This window comes from Thermobia domestica, chromosome 13 (assembly GCF_964235325.1).
Source record: "Thermobia domestica chromosome 13, izTheDome1.hap1.1, whole genome shotgun sequence".
Classification (NCBI taxonomy): domain Eukaryota; kingdom Metazoa; phylum Arthropoda; class Insecta; order Zygentoma; family Lepismatidae; genus Thermobia; species Thermobia domestica.
The window spans coordinates 177,061,587-177,075,349 of NC_137466.1; the positions used below are offsets into that span (position 1 = coordinate 177,061,587).

The 13,763-nt window shown below is 37.4% G+C and overlaps 1 protein-coding gene across 1 annotated transcript in view; it reads right to left on the minus strand.

Annotated features, from left to right (window-relative positions):
* LOC145668788 (cytochrome P450 9e2-like) overlaps nt 1-10,427 on the minus strand; it is a 41,150-nt gene extending 30,723 nt beyond the window's left edge. The window contains exon 1 of the mRNA XM_081736952.1: nt 10,307-10,427. The gene's annotated coding sequence lies outside the window, so the exon portion shown is untranslated. The remainder of the gene's footprint in view (nt 1-10,306) is intronic.
* Between the last annotated feature and the right edge of the window lie 3,336 nt (nt 10,428-13,763).

Below are 13,763 nucleotides of genomic sequence, written 5' to 3' on the forward strand. Positions count from 1 at the left end.
ACGAAGAGCGTGAAGAAACTTAATCACGATTTCCTAGAGATAGCAAACATTTTACATCTGCTATGTTACTAAACTAATTAAGAGGTATGTTTTTCTTAATATGATTCATATGGACTTGTTAAAAAATTATATCTATTTATCGACGTATGTACACTCTTCTTACGAAAACTTAAAAATAAACACGTATCCGTTTCTAAAAGGCCGTATTCTTCCAACCATAGTGTAGCAAATTTAGTGTTTTGACTTAAAATAATTAACTTTCAGTCATAACATTATATATAATAGGAAAAAGCGATCCCAAGTTTTGAATGTATTTATAATATACGCGTACAATATGAGGCAAAAGTACCTTGTAAGTTTGGAAAGAAAATTGTAAGTTGATACACGTACATTATGAAACTAATAACAATTAAATGATTAGAAATCACGAGGAAATAACGTTAGATTTTGTTTGTAATGTAAAGCTACCCTAAAACGGTGTCACATGCCCCTTCCTACTAACAATAAATAAATAAATAAATAAACGAATCCAATACGGAGGAGTTCAAGATTGGGACGGTACTATACAGTAATATAGACGCGGAATTTCCTCCATTACCTCTATCCATAATATGGTATCACTCTCTCTGTCCATTTCAAACTTACAAGGTACCGGTACCTTTGCCTCATATTGTACATTGTAAATGAATTATTGAGCTATTTTGTCTAATGTGTTACTTATGGTCTGATATGGAACCATTTCGAGGAAGGGGGTGAGACTGAAAAAACCCTCGGAAGTCGCAAAATAAGGACCACTCTAATATATATATATATATATATATATATATATATATATATATATATATATATATATATATATATATATATCGGGTGTTGCAAAATAAGTGTTACAACTCTGCGAGGTGAGTCCTGCCACTGAGACAAGAAGAAAAGTTCTCTTAAACTTTCGGCTATCGGACATAGTTTCGGATCTACAAGGTGCCGAAAGCGTGAGAAAATGATTTTCGGACGCCAATAGTTCGGATACTATCCAACGTAAAGAGGGCTGGTAAAAAATTCGCTGAAGAAGTCAAATCTGCTGTATTGAATTTTCCATGTTTCACAATCGTACCATGCACGCGCAAGGGATTCCTCAAAGGAACGTAGGGAGTCCCGGATAATCTTCCAAATGAAAATTGGTCTAAACGGATATGAATTGATAGGGTTTCTACCAGGTAACAATAATTCGTTTGTATTAAGTCGATATCTCAAACAAATACAAAATGTCGGACACCTTCATGCCCGTTGTGTGTGGTTGCATAATCGCCAGGTACAGATCCTGGCCAACAGTGACGTCCTGAGTATTAAGTGTAGCGAATTTGTACTCAAATGCTCTAGAAAGACATCTGGAGTGTCGGTAGAGCACAACAGATGAAGCAGGGTGATTCACATGTGGGAAAAAACTTAACGAAAAATGCCCAGAGAAAATGCACTCACACTCAGTAAACGTGAGTTCAAAGCGTCGGAAATGTAAGGAATAGCATCGAGAACATGAAAGCCATTGCCGATTCATCAATAATATTCCATCAAGCCGATGCAATATGATGTACATAGTTGCATATCAATAAGGCCAGGTTGAAATTGCGCAAGGGTGCTCACAAAGAAACTGGGTAAAGGAATGTCAGTAGTGGGATCGATGATTGGTGATTGCTATTGAAATGTGGCCAATGTGTGTGTTGATATCATCATGTAGCCAATGTACAAATGCCAACATGTCCCACTATTGCTGGGACACCGTCCCACGTGCGGAAACTAGGAAAATAACGTTGTATATTCTGCTATTACATCTGGTGTACTTTAAGGTAGAACGTAACTAGAACACGATTGTATCAATGCCCCTCTTTGTTTGGGACATTGTCCCACAGTCGACACATATGAAAAGAAATCTCTTAATCTATGGTTCAAATTCTGATAGACAGTGAAAATAACAAACTTGTATCATGTCCCACGTTTTCTTGTATCATATATCGTACTCGAAATATAGGAAAATACCTCCCGAAATTCGTATCTTACACAAAGTGCACATACCAAGGCAAAGACGAAAATAAACCAATTTGTAACATGTAACGCCACAGCTGGAATACCATACATATGGAAAATAAAACGACATAAGAAATAGGAAGAAACGTCTTAAAGCTCTGATTGTTTACAACTGTGCAGTAGGAGTAACAAAATGAAACCCACAAGCATATCGGGAGGCTGTACAAGAGCGCATGCCAAACAAAGTGGGTACTCCTCAAAGAAATGAATGCAGAGAAAGTGAGGCTTCCTCGAAGCCTCAGGGCTAGAGCGTTCGCTTACTGGGAGCCCACATCCTTAGATTCAAGACCCAAGTAGTTATTTTCCCATTTATCGCACGTGGGACGGTGTCCCAGCAGTAGTGGGACATGTTGACATTTGTTCATTAGCTACATGTCGATATCAACACACACATTGGCCACATTTCAATATCGATCATGCGATCCCACTACTGACATTCCTTGAGTTTACCCAGTTTCTTAGTGAGTCCCCTTGCACAATTTCAATTTGGCCTCTGTTGTTGCATCCTTATTGGTATGCAACCGTGTACATCATATTACATCGGTTTGAGGGAATATTATTGATGAATTGGCAATGGCTTTCATGTTCTTGATGCTATTCCTTACATTTCCGATGCTTTGAACTCACGTTTACTGAGTATGAGTGCATTTTCTCTGGGCATTTTTCGTTAAGTGTTTTCCCACATGTGAATCACCCTGCTTCATCTGTTGTGCTCTACCGACACTCCAGATGTCTTTCTAGAGCATTTGAGTACAAATTCGCTACACTTAATACTCAGAACATCACTGTTGGCCAGGATCTGTACCTGGCGATTATGCAACCACACACAACGGGCATGAAGGTGTCCGACATTTTGCATTTGTTTGAAATATCGACTTAATACAAACGAATTATTGTTACCTGATAGAAACCCTATCAATTCATATCCATTTAGACCAATTTTCATTTGGAAGATTATTCGGGACTCCCTACGTTCCTTTGAGGAATCCCTTGCGCGTGCATGGTACGATTGTGAAACATGCAAAATTCAATACAGCAGATTTGACTTCTTCAGCGAATTTTTTACCCGCCCTCTTTACGTTGGATAATTTCCGAACGATTGGCGTCCGAAAGTCATTTTCCCACGCTTGTAGATCTGAAACTATGTCCGATAGCCGAAAGTTCAAGAGAACTTTTTTTTTTATTTTTTTTTCTCTCAGTGGCAGGAGTCACCTCGCAAAAGTTGTAACTCTTATTTTGCAATACCCGATATATATACCGGGTGATTCAATAAAAACGCACCATGCCTATATCGCAGCTAATACTGTACGTAGAGCCTTCAAACAAAAAATTGCATTACTAAATCGTACGTGTAGAATGCAATAAAAATAGTAGAGAGACCAGTGGCGTCTCGTGAATACCTCCAACGGGGGGGGGGGGTGGCAACTTCAAAATTTGCAATGGAAAGTGGTATAACTGTTGAAATCGTTCGAAAGGATATTAAATGTCGTGCAATTTTTACAGGACAAACTTTGTCATATCCTTTTTGATTTAGCCGCTAGAAGCGTTGTTGCAGACTTGTATCTGACTACCAGTAGCAGGCCTTTATCTCAGCTAATAATGCACATAGAGCCGTCCAACAAACAATTGAACTACCAAATCGTACGTGTAGAATACAATAAAAATAGTATCGACACCAGTGGCGTATCGTGAATATCTCCAACGGGGGTCATCTGCAAAATTTGACATGGAAACAGGGGTTGGTTGTGCCTCCATTGAAACAAGTGCACAATGGGAGAAACGTCGAGAGGAAACACCCTCGCACCATCCCACTTTCACCTAGTAATGCGACCATGTTGCTGCCAACGAGGAAGAAATATATATTCAAGGATGAAAATTAATATAGTGGTCCCAGTATAGTCGTTAACTGCTCTCGGGGTCCGGTGGGGGCACTCGGCTGAAAAAATGTAAAATGGTTTTTCAGACCAGCCATCCTGATGAGATTTCCCTGGGTTTTTCCTCATTCACACTAGGCAAATGCCGAGGTGGTACCTAACACATAGGTCTCAGGCCGCTTTCTTCCTTTCCTTTCCCTGGATAGTGTGCTCGCCGAGGGACGTCATCCGTGAAACGTGACGGACTAAAAAGGCCATAGATGACGAAAATCCAGAAATCTAAATTCTAAATCCTGAAATGAATATGGAAAAGTCTTAAGGTGATGTTCAACAACTTCATAAGGAGGTCAAGGACTGAAGTTGAGAATATAGAATTAGAGAAAGGGAATACCTCTGTCTCTGGAACAGAATATACAAATCGATGGCAATATTAAAGAAGAAATTAACCAGACGTATTAAGTTAAAGTAGGCTGGAGCTCATTTGGAAGGAACAGCTTCATGTTGAAAAGTCAACTGCAAAATGCAAGTTTATCTAAAGCGTAAAATTATCATTGAGTGCATTTTACCTGTTTTGACATATAGTTCGGGGATGTGGATACTAACACAATGAGACATGCACCATCTGCAGACTACACAATAAAGCATGAAGAGATGTATGTGAGAAAACACACGCAAAGATAAGAAAATAATCACATGAATCAAAAATATGACAGGAGTGACGAATATTATCATGAAAATAAAAGCATTGACGTAGCAATGAATTGGACACACAGCAAAAAGAAATAATGATCAATGGACAAAATACTTGACTGGATACCAAGAGACAAGAAACGACTTAAGAAACGTCCTCATGCAAGATAATGCGACGAAATCAAGGAGTGACCTGGAAATAATTTGTCCAAGATAGATGGTTGTGGAGAAGAGTTGGGCAGACTTATTTCATCCAACAGTGGATTGACTATGATTACAAGTAACAATAATTTGCAAGTTTCATACAGCGTTTTCGGAAGCCAAGGGTATTATTATTATTATTATTATTATTATTATTATTATTATTATTATTATTATTATTATTATTATTATTATTATATTCCGAATACGAAGAATATGATATTCTGGAAGATATGTTAATGGAGATACTGGGTGTTACCATACACTCAGTAACAAAGTAGTCCATTTTGGCAAGTGAAACATTCCGACTCCCAAATTCTTCAAAACCTTTAATGTTCACTACTGACCTTAGTGTTCTCTTCTGAGACATGGAAGATATTTATAGTGGAGGTTTGTCCACCTAGTATTACTGTCATTCCAACCACCAATATTCTTAACAAAACTGCGTCGTGCATTTCATGGAAAACGCTCGAACAGACATGTTTCAAATGTAGGTCATTTCACGTTGCTCGACATGTCACAGTCATTATTGCTCGATTTAGCTGAGAGATGCTTCAGCATACGTCATAAGTCCAAACCTGACTCTTTCAGACTATCATCCTATTGTTGAAACCCTGATACAATCTTCGTAACAAAAATTTCCACGAACAACAGATAATTTAAAACTAGAGCCACTCTGGGTAAAAATAGAGCGTCTAAGTTCCTCTTTGAAAAAGAATTAACACACACAGTTTTAAAATATATAGGTTTAGTATAAAGCTTTTGATAGGAAAAAATATAGTGCATATATATATATATATATATATATATATATATATATATATATATATATATAGATAGATAGATATAGATAGATATAGATATAGATATAGATAGATAGAGAGAGAGAGAGAGAGAGAGAGTATATACAGTGGTGCTATTCAGCCGGGTCGCTATAGAATCGGTTGTTAAAATATTTCGAGTTCGCAGAACCGTTTGTTATATTCAGACATAAACCAAACACACATGACTTTACCAACAGTGAAAGAAAGAAGTGAAAACACCTCTGTACTTTTCCCGCTCGCTTGTATTGTTGTGAAAACAAACAACTTTTAATTGTTTCAATTCAATGGGCAGACAGAAATTTGAATGGGCTGATAGAAATTTGAATATGAATTCCGGGATCTAGTACGGGATACTGGAATTTGTGAGTGTAATGAATGTGATACTTATCTAAGTGGTCGGGGGCCGCGGTGGCTCAGTGGTAGAGCGTTCACCTCTGGTGCTTGGGGTTCCGGGTTTGATCCCAGTTCCCGCCAAGTGAACTTTGTGGTAGACAAACACCGTGTGCGTGGGTTTCCTCGGGGTTCCCCGTTTCCTCCCACTTTCTTCATTCCACCATTTCATTCATTACTCATCATCACCGTCTCCTTTAGCCTAACCGTCATAATCGTGGGACGTAAAACTCAAAGATTTCATTTCATTTTTTATCTAAGGGATCGTCCACATATTACATAACGCGACAAAGGAGGAGAGGGGGTTTGACCTTGCGTTACGAAGTATGACACTAGGGGGAAGGGGGTTAACGTCTTCGTTAGTAGCGTGTTTTTTTAATGTAATCTTTATTTTTATTCTCAGGTTTATATGCAATATTTTAAACAAATAATTTTATTCAGTTCTTTTTATTTTTATAAATAAATATTTATGTTGGTTTGGAAAATTGAGAACATACAGCCAATATAAATTGAATCATGCTGAAGGGATTTGAAGACGCTACTAGACACCAGCATGATTGGTGACGAACCCTGCGTGTATTACAATACAATAAAGCTCTGTTTTGTGGCTATCGCCGCAATGCATTTACGGTACACGCTTTTCGGGAGTTAGTTGTTAGCGATCGTAACTACTGCTTGAAAAGCCCTCGCGTTCCCACTCGTATCGCTATTTCTGAGAATAGCTTTAAAAATCCTCATTTAAATCATCACCAACTCTATTCTTCCAAGGGGTTTCACATGTAAAACAGAAGAAACTCTTTTCCGTGAAATAATGTTTTCCGTGACAGAACGATCCACCAAAATAAGATATTAAGAGACCAGTCACTACGAAATTAAAATACCGCTAATTTTACAGTAATTATGTGATTTCTTCAAATAGATAAAAGATAATCAAGATGTGGAACAAGAGCGCGCTAAACAGTATTATTTTGCATGAGGTACCGTTATCACGAGTCATCTAGTAGCTCTCCATTTATAAACGCGAAAACAAATGCCGATTTTCTAAATGGCTGGAAATCGAAAGTAGATAAGTGAGTCGTGATAACGGTATCTCACGTAAAATAATATTGTCTAGCGAGCTCTTGTTCCACTTTTCGATTATCTTTTATCTATTTGAAGATATCACACAATTACTATAAAATTAGCGGTATTTTAATTTCGTAGTGATGATGCCTCTTAAAAACCGAATTCGTCGGATATTCATCTCATACTGAATCTTTTATCTTCAGATTTGAATTTTCCAAGAGAAATTGAGTTTATTCGCATTCTGGCTCTAATTTAGTACAAGAATAATTTGAAAAGGGGTAAACTGAAGTCCAAATAGATGTCCGAAAGCTTGTTCACAAACGAGATGTCCCTGCTCCTTCAAGTTTGCAGCCACATCGAATCTGTGATCTATGGGGAAGAAAACTTCTTTGTATTGTCGACACTGGGAAATTTCAAATACAGAAAGCATGGAAAAGAGAGGTCAATGACAATTCTCTAGATCTTGTTTCACCTACATCTTCCTGCAGCACTTCCTTCTTGCCTATCATCGGTGACCTAAAAGGTTAGGTACGATCTCCTTGGGAAAACATCAGTATGGAATTTCGAAGAATTACGACTGGTTAATTAAAGAACGTTATGGGATTAAAATATTATTACGGTATTAACATTTTCTAATACTTTGATTTGTGGCGAAAAAACACTACAAAATTCTCAAAACACAAGCATTTCGTAATGAAAAGTTCTGCCATTAAAATTATTTTTTTTATTGTGATAACCCCCAAAATAAGGAAAAATTGATGAAAAAACAAAAATCAGAAAGGGTTACGTAACAAAGGGGGAAAGGGTTCAGCCTTGCATTACGAAGTGTGACAAGGGAGAGGGAGGGGATTAAATTGATCAAAACAGCGTTACGTAATATGTGAAGGCCCCTAATGCCTATTACGTGAACTACTTATCAGCTAAACGTTTTTGACTGACTTCAATGTCTTCATTAATTCTCCAGATATGTACCTTCGGAGCAATGTGAACAAAATAAAATGGTCTTTCCATCGATATCTCGATCGATTGCTTGTCATGACCAACATTACCATTCCTCAAAATATGTCACTTTCCTGGTGGAACACCTTATCTATCTATCTATATCTATATCTATATCTATATATCTATATCTATATCTATATCTATATCTATATCTATATCTATATCTATATCTATCTATCTATCTATATATATATATATATATATATATATATATATATATATATATATATATATATATATATATATGCCGGATTTAGGGGGGGGGCACCTTATAAATATGCACTATCTAAAATCAGAAGCTAGCAGTGAAAATAGCAACACTCTCTGAAATTTTCTGACTTATTTTTTCCGTGAAGGTTGAAGGAAAAGGATTCACGATGCAAAATAATATAACATTTGCCAAGTACGGAAGAAAACAGAAGCCAAGAAGAGAGAAAAACATTTTTTTTTCCTACAATCACTTGCGATCCTCTTTAAAATACTTCAACTCCCACCCCCACCCCTGTTCTGTGTATCAGCGTTGTCAGAGGTAAAGAATATTGTCGCATGTCGTTTTGAAGAGCGTCAATGTGATTGGTGCACCCCCTTAGAAAATCCTGGATCCGACCCTATATATATATATTCATTTCTCCTCGTGTTTCGTCATATGCAATAAATTGCCCAAATTTAATCTATCATTTTGGCTCTCCTACCCACATAAAGCCTCTTTCACCAGGTAAGTTTGCGGTGGACAACATCGTGTCCGTTGATTTGCTGTATGTACTGCGTTTCCTCCCGCTTTATCACTCTACCAATTCTTCCATCACCATTCACTTGCCTTAATTATCGTCTCCCTTAGCCTAAAAGACCATAATTGTTGGACGTTAAACTGAAAGATTTCATTTTATCAAGCATATTTCAATATATATATATATATATATATATATATATATATATATATATATATATATATATATATATAAATGTTATTCTTACTACAAGACAAAGAAATTAAAATGTTTCAGAATACGTATGCACATTGTAAATGTATCATAAGATACTCTTCAGTGCATTTTTATTAGTGCATATTTTACGCATTAAAAGTGCTTTTGGGCTCTTCCCTGGTATGTTAGGTCCCTGGTTCGATCCCAGTTCCCGCCAGCTAGGCTTTGTGTTGAAGGAGCACCTTGTGAGTGGATTTTCTCGAGATCTTCACTTTCTTCAATCCACCATTTCATTCAGTATCATCATCACCGTCTCCCTTAGACGGAGGACGTTAAACTAAACAGAACTACACAAATAAATTATATTACTGAGGCAAAAACTCAAAAGATGAAAGGGATCACCAAAGCGTACTACTTGACACATATTGGTGTGTCAGATCACATTCTGAAACATTTTATATTCTTTCTGTAAGATTTTTCAGGAACATATAACAGAATTTAGAAGAGTACTTTAGATAGGCCTACATTTAACCTGTTTTACGCGAATTATTATTGTATTGCAGGACACTAAATTTATCACTTGAAAGAAAAAAAGCGTGATAGTTTCAAGAAACTTAAATAGAAATACAAGCTAAATTCAATGAAATAAATAAATAAAATAATGTTTTATTCCAGCACTCGATGTCATCAAAAATTAGAAAACTTGTTTCTGTTTTGTCATATTTGATAGGCAAAAATTCTTTCCTCTTTCAGAGATCTGAATTCTATTTTGAGATAAGAGACGGAAACTCAAATCAATAACTGGTTGATTGCGTCACAACTCATCAGATGAATCTCGACACAGCCTCCTGACAGCTTGATTCCATATGTTTACAAACAGAAGAAGTTAACATTGCGCTTGTCTGCTGCCACTACTAAAATAAATGTTCAAATTATTCAAGAATACGTTGCTTACAGCACCATCTTGTGAGAGCGTAGTAATTTACCTAGTCTCTTCGTATAATTTCTCTTTGTATTGTTATGTCATGAGAGCAGCAAAAGAAACGCGAAGCGCGATGTTTATATCACGGCCCGAGAAGCAACAAGTTTCCTCCAGCATCAAAACATTACGTCACACCCAGCAGTGATCGTTGCCGGAAGAAATTCATCTCCTATGCAGCGTTTGATCTATCGTAATTGCAAAAGCAATTTAGAATAAAAAAATATTCCCCGTTTTGAAGGCAGAAATTAGTATGTGGAAGACAAGATATTAACTCACCTGATATGGTTGGAAGTGCAGGTAGAGTCTAAACCTAACTACGCTCTCTCTCTGCTATTCTAGTGGACGGCCTTCAATTGAAATGGAATGGGCGGCGAACATGTTCCGTCATGCGTATTCTCACTACCACGGCTCTTCATGAGTACACACATGCGCGTTATTTCTTCTAACGATTGGAAAGGGGGAAAATCTACTACATCAGACATCTCACACGTGCTTTTGTCTTGAATTTTTTTTAACGCTGACGTTAAAAAGAATGATGAAATGATGTTTCACAATTTGGACACAGGGATTCTATCAGGGAAAAAAAAGTTTGCGTATACTACAAAGTTCAAATTTTGTCCAGAGGTCATTAACCCTTTGTAAACTTTATCAGATTGACATTTTAAAAAGCCACAGGTTTTCATTAGCTGTAATAATAATAATAATAATAATAATAATAATAATAATAATAATAATAATAATAATAATAATAATAATAATAGTGCACTGCTTGATGCCTAGCACACATGTTCACAATTTCAGCCGTGGTTTTGATTTCAATTCCTAGTGAGGACTCAAGATTTCTTAGCTCCGTTTGTTCATGTGACTTTGTGCTTGTAAAACGTAACAGGCCCATATTATGTATGCAGGAAGCTAGAAATAATGTTGGAATTGATGTGCTAACCTTCCATCTTTTACTTAATTTAGTTCTACCTGGTCAGCCTAACTACCATGGGTAGATCTGTCAATCTGGCACTATGATCATAGGAAGCATTCTGGCAACAAATTTGTAAAATGAAACTCCCGTAGATCACGATCCTGATCTAACCTCTTGAGCTTGTGGTATATATGTACTTACAAGCAGTGTTTCTTCCAGACATGCTTTTGGGCGGCACGCTTTTCCCCCTCCCCCCGGAGCTGTGAGAGTGCCTCCCGGAGAAGACCAAAATAATACGTCTATATATATAATATAATAATAAGTAGAATAGTACCGTGTGAAAATAGTATGTGCCTTTCAGAATATTATGTGTTCCCTCCGGAACTTTTTTTCTGAAAGAAACACTGCTTACAAGAACATACTGAAGTGCTTCCTGAGGATCTGGAGCCCTGTTCCGATATTCTTGACTTGGGTATAGAACTTTTTTTTTCTTTTTTTTATCAGTACAGAATATGTATCCAATTTACTGCCAGGCATTCCTAAAGATCCGGCGAAAGTACTTGATTTAATTAGTTCGCACTTGATTAACAAATGGAAGTGATATGACGTAAGGTAGTAATGAGCTTATTTTACAATCTACTTAATTTTAACGTTTTTCTTTAAACATTTTACATCTTATACATATCTGTAGGAATGGTTTATACCTTGAATGACGATTAATAACGTCTTTAAGTGCATTGCAAATGCGCTTTTCGACACTCGTTTTGCTTATAAAATAATGTGCTATCGTTGACATATGAAAACACATACTCTCTCTCTCTCTCTCTCTCTTTCTCTCTCTCTCTCTTTCTCTCTCTCTCTCTCTCTCTCTATCTCTCTCCAAGTTATATTAACTATAAAAATTGTTCATAAATCTTTTTTATCTTCATACTAATAAATGTACGTCAATGGAACTTGTCAAATACATAGCCAAAAACATGTAGGCCCGAAATTTTCTTTTATGGATTATTCCTAGATGTATCCAGGAAGTTATGCAGAGGCCGAAATAAATGATATTTTGTCGGTATCAGGTCCAAACCATACAGTGGATACGTTGAAACTTCTCAGCCCAGTTATCTCAATTTCTAACGGGTAGTTAAAGATGTATGTTTGGCATTATCAACGTGGTATACACAACACCCTTTCTGTTGACCAGTTCTGGTAGTTTCTTTTGAATTGCTAGGTGTGCTCGGGCTAATCGTCTTCAGTACAGATCAGAGGTTTCGTCCTCTTGATGCACGAAGCTCTTCCAGTCCTACCAAATGCACAGCATAACCTTCCTGGACTTCCTGGACGCCTTTCTATACTACTACAGACTGTGGAACTTCTACTAGTTTCTTCTTCCCACATTCTTGTCGTAGCTTACCGTATTCTCGTTTCATTCATCATGATCAACCACTTCAGAAATGGGTCGAGTTTGTCACATTTCAGTAGACATTCGCAGACAGAAATACGACCAAGACAGAGATACGCAGACAGAAATACGATCCTAACGTCGGGCTTCTTTTTGTAGCCAGCTTCGTTTAACACTGTTTTGTGATAAATGTTAGGTCTTGGCAATGTCATGACTGCTTACACGTCGGTACTGTTTTACTTTTGCCAGAATCTCATCCATGTTTCCCAGTGGCAGATCCAGAAATTGTCCTTAAGGGGGGCTAGAACAAAATAATTTAGAGAAACAGCGGAACTAATTTTTGCTGCTCAAATTTGATGGTAATATAAAATACACTTGCATATAGTTAAAAATAGGTTACTTCATGGAGCGAAAGAAGTGGTGTTACCTTATATTCTACCCCATCTATTTAAAAGGTTTATTTTATTAACTAGGAAGAGTCAACAGAAATCGAACTAATCGTTATCTGACTACCCAACAAAGAATAGGGAAAGGATTATCTTCAAATGTCTTTTGCATGGGAGTTTTGGATAGGGATGGTACCGAGCCGAGACCGAGACGGACTTTTATATACCGAGACGAGAACAAGACCGAGACGGACTTTTAAATACCTAGACGAGACCAAGACCGAGACAGACCTCTATAAATCGAGACGAGACCGAGACGAGACTTAGGCCAGTCTCGAAAGTCTCGGTCTCGTCTCGAATATTGATATTGATAGATACTAAAATTGCCTTCACTCAAAATTTGTTTCGTTGCTGTGTTAGATAATATGAGAACGGTTGACTGATGTACAGTGGCGTATTTAGGGTGGTTATCAGGCTCAAACCCCTCCCGAAATAAATTTGTGATAATTTTTTGCATTACACGTACAACGCATTTGTTTCTTACTCGTTCCTCAAGCCTCTCCCGAAACACTGCTAATGCAAATAGAATTCTCTCTCTTTCGGTCGCGGTGCCACCCAGGTCCGCCCTGCATGGGTTCCCGGGGCCCAACTTTAATTTTAAATGGAAGCAAGGGGTGAGTGGTACCTCGTTCGATAGATCTTGAAAACTGAAAAGCGTTGTTGCAAAAGATCTTTCATATTGGGCACTGTATTCAAAATGGCCGCCAAGACATGTTGCCTCTATCAGATACAGTAAAACGTGCAGTACCAGTAATATGAAAACGGTTGAACATAAATGAACCGAACAAAAACTCAAGTAGAAAATGTCATGTGGCACATCGATTGATATTGTCGCGGAGACTCCCAGGGCCACCCTTCATGGGGCCCCAGGGCGCAACTTCAAAATTGAAAATGGAAACATGGGGTGAGTGATACCTCGTTCGACATATCTTTAAAAACTAAAGAGAGCTGTTGCAAAAGATTGTTCATATGGGTCAC